At 52.8% G+C, this 8,234-nt stretch overlaps 1 pseudogene; it reads left to right on the top strand.

Annotated features, from left to right (window-relative positions):
• Positions 1–4,072: 4,072 nt before the first annotated feature.
• Positions 4,073–7,113, top strand: LOC104989337 (annotated as a pseudogene).
• Positions 7,114–8,234: the final 1,121 nt, after the last annotated feature.

The following is an 8,234-nucleotide window of genomic DNA, read 5'->3' as shown; positions in this document are numbered from 1 at the left end:
TCTCAAAAGTCTCCTCCAACACCACAGTTCAAAAGCATCAATTCTTCTGCGCTCAGCTTTCTTTATAGTGCAACTCTCACATCCATACATGACCACTGGGAAAACCATAGCCTTGACTAGATGAACCTTTGTTGGCAAAGTAATGTCTCTGCTATTGAATATGCTATCTAGGTTGGTCATAACTTTCCTTCCAAGGAGTAAGCGTCTTTTAATTTCATGGCTGCAGTCACCATCTACAGTGATTTTGGAGCCCCCAAAAATTAAGTCTGACACTGTTTCTGCTGTTTCCCCATTTCCCATGAAGTGATGGGACCAGATGCTATGATCTTCATTTTCTGAATGTTGAAAACATTATGCCAAAATGTTTATCTAAGCGTAACCTTAGATATCAAAAATATGATTAACAGTATAAGAAACTAAAATTATAGGTCAATCTTTCTCATCATCATAGCTAAAAAAGGTCTATTCATTAGCAAATAGAAACCAGCACTATATAAAAATGCATCACGATTGGGACTTACTTGGTGGTCCAGTGGATAAGACCACCTGGTCCTCCTCCCAATACAGGAGGCCCAGGTTCAATCCCTGGTCAGGGAACTGAGATCCCACATACCACAACTAAGCCTGTGCATTGCAGCAAAGACCCAGCACAGCCAAAATAAATAACAGAAAATATTTTTAAATACATCATGATTAAGTTGGGCTTGTCATTCAAAAACCAAAGTCATTCACATTAACAGAATAAAAAGAAAAGTAAATAATAACAGATGTGGACAACATTTTTTTGATAAAATTCAACAATCATTGAGTGATATGTTTAGCAAGCTAGAAAAATAAGGAAATGTCCATCTGATAAAGTTATCTACAAAAACCCTACAGCAAACACATTATACTTAAAGTATCAAAATTTTCCTTCTAAGATCGGGAGCTAGAAAACTATGTTCCATTTAACACTTCCATTCAAAATGATACTAGATATCATTCAAATTATAGTATCATTCAAAAGATACTAGATGCTGATATGCACGCCACAGTACATGGGGAAATTATACTGGTTTGTGCTGCTACTTTGAAATGCATCCCCCAAAGGAAAAAAGAATGGATTCGTGGAAGAATAGAAGGATGAAAGATGTGTAGTAAAGCTAGTACGGTAACCTTGGTGAAATCTAGAACGGTAGGATCTAGGTGGTGGGTGTACAGTGTCCACTGTAACCTTCTTTCAGTTTCCCTGTGGGACTTCCCTGGTGGTCCAGTGGTTGAGAATCCGCCTGCCGGTGCAGGGGACACGAGTTCAATCCCTGGTCTGGGAAGATCTCACATGCCATGGGGCAACGAAGCCCGTGCACTGCAACTGCTGAAGCCCACACATCCGAGAGCCCGTGCTCCGCCACAAGAGAAGCCGCTACACTGAGAAGCCCATGCACCATAGCTAAAGAGTAGCCTCTGCTCGATGCCACTAGAGAAAGCCCGTGCATAGCAACAAAGACACAGTGCAGCCCAAAATAAATAAATTTAATTTAGTTAATTAAAGGATTAAATTTTTTGTAATTTATTTTAAAAAAATTTCACTGTGTACTAGGGGCCAGTAGTACCTGAAGTCTTAGCCCAGTGCAATATTTTTTTTAAAGATCGGATCAGATGGCAAGAAACTAGCATCTTGTGCAGATGACATGATTATTGTAAATAAAAGAATCTGCCAATAAATGGGCAGAACAAGCAATGCTTCTGGGTGCCAGGTCATGTGCAAAAACCCTTCATGTTTCTATACACCAAGAACAATGAGAAAACGAACATTTTTAAGTGTACCATTTACAGTAGCCTTTTAAAACCCCATTAAGTACCCAGAGATCAATCTTAAAAATGAGTGAAATTAAAACCCTAGGTAAGTGGAGGCATATTAGATCCGTGAGCTAGAAGGCTCACCATTGCTATTGCAGCTGCAAAGGGAGTGAAGGAGGATTCTCCTGCAGGTCTCCATCACCCAAGAACAGTCTTGTTTCCCTGCAAAGAGCATCATACACACCCCTCAAAGAAAACAAGCCCACATCCAGCCGGCCCCTGCGCACAGCCCAATGAATGTCTGGCCATGGCTTTCCTTCCTTCCTAAGTCCTGGAGGAAGCCGCTTGATCTAGTACTTTCCCACTGCCCAACAAGAGACTCTGGTTTCTCACCCTCTGTGAGTGTATTCTTATCATCTACCACCCAACCACCTCCTCAAGCTCAAAGGTACATTTTAGGTGATGTCATTTACAGCCATTATGTAGCATACCCAAACTAATTTAGGCAGAAAAGGATTTATTTCTGGGTATTGGGCTGGGGAACTAACGTACACAGCCAGGAGAAATAGCCAGTTGCTCCCCAGGATTGAGAGGCAGCCTGACTGCTACCCCACCCAGCACTCAGCACCCCTCCACGCAGCTTAGAGACCAGTCACTAAACTCTTCCCACAGCTGCCCCAGAGGAACCCGTGCCACCACCTTGCCCGAATGCCTGTACCTGCCACCTCCCCATGCTCTCTCCCACCCACGTCTCAGCCAGCGCACTTGGGGAAAGCCAGGTGCTTGCAGAACCCTGGCTGCAGGGGAGCCTAGAAAATGAAGCCCCTTGCTCTCCAGCCCCTGTCAGGAAAGCCCAGTCCACAGAGGTGGGCGTGTGCTTGAACCAAACTGTGGCATCTGTCACTTTACCTCATGCAGGTGTTTGAATCTTAAGTGAGATAATACTTAAAGCATAGAGAATCTAAATTCTCTGAGTCAGGGATTTATGTCTGATTTCTGCATGTCTGTATCCCATACCTTTAACAAGAACCTGACCTCAAGAAACACTTGTCAAATATGCCAGCATTTAGCACAGCTTCTAGAACATTATAAGCACTCAATAAATAATAGCTAGTATTATTTCACATGATAAGAAGTCTCAGAGAGGGCTCATGCAGCAGCCCAATGCCATCTAAAGGACCCAGACTCTGCCCATCTGTACCTTTGACACCCTCTGCCTGGTTTACCTCATAGTCACAAGAGGGCTGCCACAGTTCCTGATGTTGCATCAAGGCATGATCTCATCTAGGACACAGCTTGGGTCTTCTCTTCCAGAGGTCCCCTCACATTTCCAGCCCAGGCCTCCTTCCCACGCCTTTTCCTATAGCATCATTGGCAAGGAGAGGTTTCCACCATCATATCAAACTAATCAGGATCTGGAACCTGGATGGATCAGCTGTATAAGGGGGAGTGAATACCGGAATGTAAATCAGTCTCTTTTAGGAAGAAGGAAATAGGAGCCGGGGGTGGAAGGGTACCCAACAGTAGACTATGATCAGGGACAGAGAGGAAAGACAGAACCCCCATCCAGAGGTCTCCTGAGTCCCAGCTCTCAAACCTTTCATTTGAATGAAATTGCCAGGGAGCCAGGGGACCGTTCTCAGGACAAGGGCCTGTTCAAGGTCAGGATGTGTGCGAGGTGGATGGACCCACAGCCACTTCCTCACCAGGGCTCCTACATACAACCTACATGGGCAAATGGCGGCTCCTTCATCTCCCAGAGTCAGCTTAATAGAAAACAGGGTTTGGTGGGGAACAAACAATTTATGACAACCGAGCCCTCAAACTGGAAACATCTGTCCTCGCCGTAGCACAACACCTCCCACCCAGCCCAGCCTGGCTCCTGAAGGGGCCCACCCGGCCAGGCTGGGGAACTCAAGAACCTTCTGGAGATTAACATAGAGGAGCCCCCAGCCTGGGAGGGTCCCCGGGCACCCAACCTGAACCCCTGAGCCTTACCGGTTCCCAGCCTCCTCATGCTGACCTCCAGGCTGCCCCACCCCAAAGCCCCACCCCTAAATCCCTAAAGCCGTGGGGTGGGGTTAGGGCTGGTGGTCCCAGAGGAAACCTGGCTTTATCTTGTGAACCCTGGGGACCAGGACTGGACAGGAGAGGTTCTAACATCAACCCCATTGCCTCGGCCCAGGCTCTCCCTGGATCCCCCTTTCTCTCCTTGTCTCTCTGTCCCCCCTTTAAGACCAGGCTCAGAGTTGTCTTTGCCAGGCAGCCCAGCCCAGACTGGTTGGACGAACCCATGCCCCTTGCCCAGGAGTCCCTGTCGGGGCCCTTTACTGTGAAACTCTTCACGGCAGCAGCGTTGGCACGCCCATCACCCTACTGGCATCTGTGAGGCAGATCTGGGGCAGGAGAAGTGATGAAACGCACCTGGGACGTAAGGGGGCACTGCAGGGGTGGGGCCCACCAGCTCCCAAACGCGAAGCTGACTCCTGCACATACAGCCCTGCCCGGGGCATCCATGCGGTTCTCCTGGCCCCACCAGAAGGAACCCGGCTTCAGAGCAGCTGGCCCGGCTACTCGGTGGGCGTCTGTGCAGCTGGGTCGTCCTGTCTGCCACATGGATGACAAGCGTGTCACGGGTGGGGCTGCAGGAACGCTAGAGATGCGAAGCCTGGGCAGCGGGGGCTCAGCGGGTGGCAGGGGGCTTCTCAGTGGCAGCTGCCACGGGCAGGCTGCCAACAGTGTTGGTTCTGAACTGAAGTCACCTGGGTGACAGCCTCAGAGGAGGAGGAAGAGATGGGGTGCAGAGGGACCAGTGCTTTGGCCATAGAAAGCTGCGAGACAGCGGGCCTCGGGGGGAGCGGGGCTGGGGTGGTGGAGGGGCAGAAGGAGCCCTGCCCAGGCCAGGGCAGAGCGCATGTCCTGGCTGCCTCTGAGGAGGCCTCACCCTGCTGTGTGTATGTGCTTAGTCCTTAGTCGCGTCTGATTCTTTGCAACCCCATGCGCTGGAGCCCGCCAGGCTCCTCTGTCCATGGGATTCTCCAGGCAAGAATCCTGGAGTGACTGCCATTTCCTTCTCCAGGGGATCTTCCCAACTCAGGGATCAAACCCGCGTCTCCTATGTTTACTGCATGGCAAGCGGATTCTTTGCCTGCTGAGCCACTGGGGGAAGCCCCCTCAGCCTGTGGCTCTTCCTATTGGTCCAGTTTCAATCCAGCCTCCTCCAGGAAGCCACTGCGGACTAGCCCAACGTGTGTCTGCCCTGCCCGGGGTCCCATAGCTCAACTGCAGGCCTGCCACTCTGGGAGGTGTTCAAGGTGGGGCGGGGGGTGGCGCAGTGCCCCTGCCAGGTGGCAGCTTCCCCGCAGCCTTGGTGGGCCCCCCGGTAGCCCCCTGGTCCCTCCTCAGAGCATCCCTCCTGAGCTTGTCCTCAGTAGACAGAGAGAGGCTGGGGCACAGGGAACAAGCCGAACCCCCGTTCCCTTGTCCAGGACTGCGCTTCCGTGTCCATTCCCTGCCCCTCGTCTGCCCAATGAATCATGGGGAGAACTGGCCTCAGAGGCTGGGCAGGGCTGGAGGAGGCCAAAGGGGCTGCTCTCTAGGGGTAAAGTGTTTGTCTGCCAAGGCAGGCCAACCGGCAGGGCTCCCGAGTGTGTGGAACAGGGACGCCCAGAGAAGGAGAGTCCTGTGCGGGGGACACTTCATCCTGCCCCTGGCTGCCCCGTCCGCCTGCCCCCAAGGGCCCCTCCCAGGCCCCTCCCTCTCAGGCCTGAGCCTCAGTACCTGCTGCCCCTGCCAGCCCCAGGCCAGAGCAAGCCCCACCCATGGCACGTACTGGCAGAGGAGGGGGTGTCCAGGCGATGAACACACCCCGAAACCAGCCCACCGCCCCCCAACCAGAGCGTAGGAAGCCCAGAGTCAGCCCCCCCACCCCCGCTCAGTCCAGAGACCCGAAAACCAGATGTGGGCTGAGACCGCCCTTCCAACATACACACATCTTCAAAGCAGGGCTATTTTCCATGTCCTTTGGGCAATTTTAAAGCAAGTCTGTAAAACTGGAATTTTAATAGATGACATATTGGCATGAGTGTAAGCACATGGGCACGCGTGTGTGTGTGTGTGTGTGTGTCGTGCACACATGTCTGGGCACCTTTGGAGGCGACTGCGGCTGCAGCATCCTGGGAGATGCGCGGGGTGGGTGTTTCCTAAAGGACCTCCAGGTTCACATCCACACTCACTGTGTTTCGTAGGAGCTGAGTCTTTGAGAACTGAGAGAGGCAGCGTGCTCAGCGGCCCCGAGGATCTGTCTCTTGCTTCAGAGGTGCTCAGACGGAGCAGATCCGGGGACGCCCCTCGCTGCAGGCTCTAATCACCCTCCATCCTTCTTTGCAGACGCAAGCTTCAGAATCAGCCGCTCAGTTTTCCACCATCACCAGGGCCAGCCAACACCATTTTTTGAGCTTAACTCCTATCACCAACTCAATGGACGTGAGTTTGAGCAAGCTCCAGGAGATGGTGAAGGAGAGAAGCCTGGCGTACTGCAGTCCATGGGGTTGCAAAGAGTCAGACACCACCGAACGACTGAACGACAACCACCACCCTATTACCAGGGCTTCCCAGGTGGCTCTAGTGGTGAAGAACCCGCCTGCCAACGCAGGAGACATAAGAGATGCAGGTTCGATCCCTGGATCGGGAAGATCCCCTGGAGGAGGGCATGGAAACCCACTCCAGTACTCTTGCCTGGGAAATCCCATGGACAGAGGAGCCTGGTTGGCTACGGTCCATGGGGTCACAAAGAGTCAGACACGACTGCAGCAACTTAGCATGTACACATGCCCATTACCAATCAACCACGAGTTCCCAGATTCGTCAGAATTGTTCCACTGAGGTGGAGGCCACTGTCAACCACCCGGTCAACACACCTCTGCCGGCCTTCTACACCGACCTCTCTCTGGGCTTCTCTTCTGACCACAACGACGTGGCTCTGGAGGGCATGGGCCACTTTTTCTATGAATGGGTTAAGGAGAAGTGCAAGGACACCCAGCATCTCTTGAAAATGCAAAACCAGCGCTGCGGCCGCTCCCTCTTCCAGGAGGCGCAGAAGCGTCTCAAGACGAGTCGGGTAAAACCCCGGACGCTCTGGAAGCCGCCCTTTTCATGGAGAAGCACCAGAACCAGCCCTTTTGGATCTGCATGGCCTGGGTTCTGCTTGCACAGAGCCCCACCTCTTTGACTTCCTGGAGGGACACGTCCTAGAAGATGGGGACCACCTGACCAACCTCCACAGGCTGGCTGGTCCCTTATCTCCTCCAAAGACTCACCCTCAAGCATGACTAGGAGCCTCTGAAGCCCAGCAGCCTTTGAGGAAACCGCCCCCACCGCCTCTGCCAGAAGCCCCTCTCTGCAGCCACTAGGCAGACTTTTAACACCCTGGAGCCTCTCCCAAGCCTTTAACCAAATGGAAACCATAAAGCTTTTTGCAGCAAAAAAAAAAGAAGTGGGGAGAGAAGGACGGTGCCTCAGAGCCAAAAGATGGGTGTGAGGGAGCCCCGGAGGCCTCCTGTGTAGGGTGGGGGCGGAGAAGCACAGCCTCATCTGAAATCACTGCTGTGCCCCCCAACACTCATGCACCCTTCTCCTGTCTCAGCTGGAACCTAGATGTCTGTCTGCTGTCGGGCTGCTTAATAAGTTCCCTGGACGGGGGGCTTAAAGCACAGGCATTTATTTCTCCCAATTTTGGAGGCTGGACGAGCAGGATGGGGGTGTTGCTGGGGTTGGGTCCTCCTGAGGCCCCTCCCCGACCTGGGGATGCGGCCTCCCCGCCGTGTCCTCTCACCGTCTTCCCTCGGTGTGTCTGTGGCTTAATCTCTTCCTTTTAGGACCCCAGTCATATTGGATGAGGGCCCAGACTCATGACCTCCTTTTGCCTCAACTCTTAGTCGCTCAGTCATGTTCGACTCGTCGAGACTCCATGGACTGTAGCCCGCCAGGTTCCTCTATCCATGGGGCTCTAAGGGCAAGAATACTGGAGTGGGTTGCCGTGCCCTTAACCACCCCTTTAAAGATCTTATCTCCAAACACAGCCACATTCTAAGATTCAGGGCTTCGGCATATGAATTGGGAAGGTGCGGCGTTGGAGGAGGGGAGCGGGGGTGTGCAATCCAGCCCATAACCCCAGACGCCATCCCTAAGTTTGCTCCCACCAGCAGCCCTCCGTTTTCAATCCCGCTTCTTGCTTCCTTCTTCGACTGGGCACGCAGGACAGTTGCCTCTCCCCACTTCGCACCCATAACACACGCACAGGGCAGGGCCTCACCATGCTCTCTCTCTGGCTTGGAAAGCTGGACCCGCCTCTGGCTGAAACCACCCTCAGCCACACTGGCCTCCCCACGCTTCTTCCACCTGCCAAGGCCACTGCCCACCAAGTCACACCAAGTCCCCCGAGGGTCTCTCCTGAT

The sequence above is a fragment of the Bison bison genome, unplaced genomic scaffold (genome assembly GCF_000754665.1).
Source record: "Bison bison bison isolate TAMUID 2011002044 unplaced genomic scaffold, Bison_UMD1.0 scf7180017864153, whole genome shotgun sequence".
Classification (NCBI taxonomy): domain Eukaryota; kingdom Metazoa; phylum Chordata; class Mammalia; order Artiodactyla; family Bovidae; genus Bison; species Bison bison.
The sequence above is the reverse complement of the archived record's forward strand: the minus strand, read 5'-3'. Positions and strand labels throughout refer to the sequence as shown.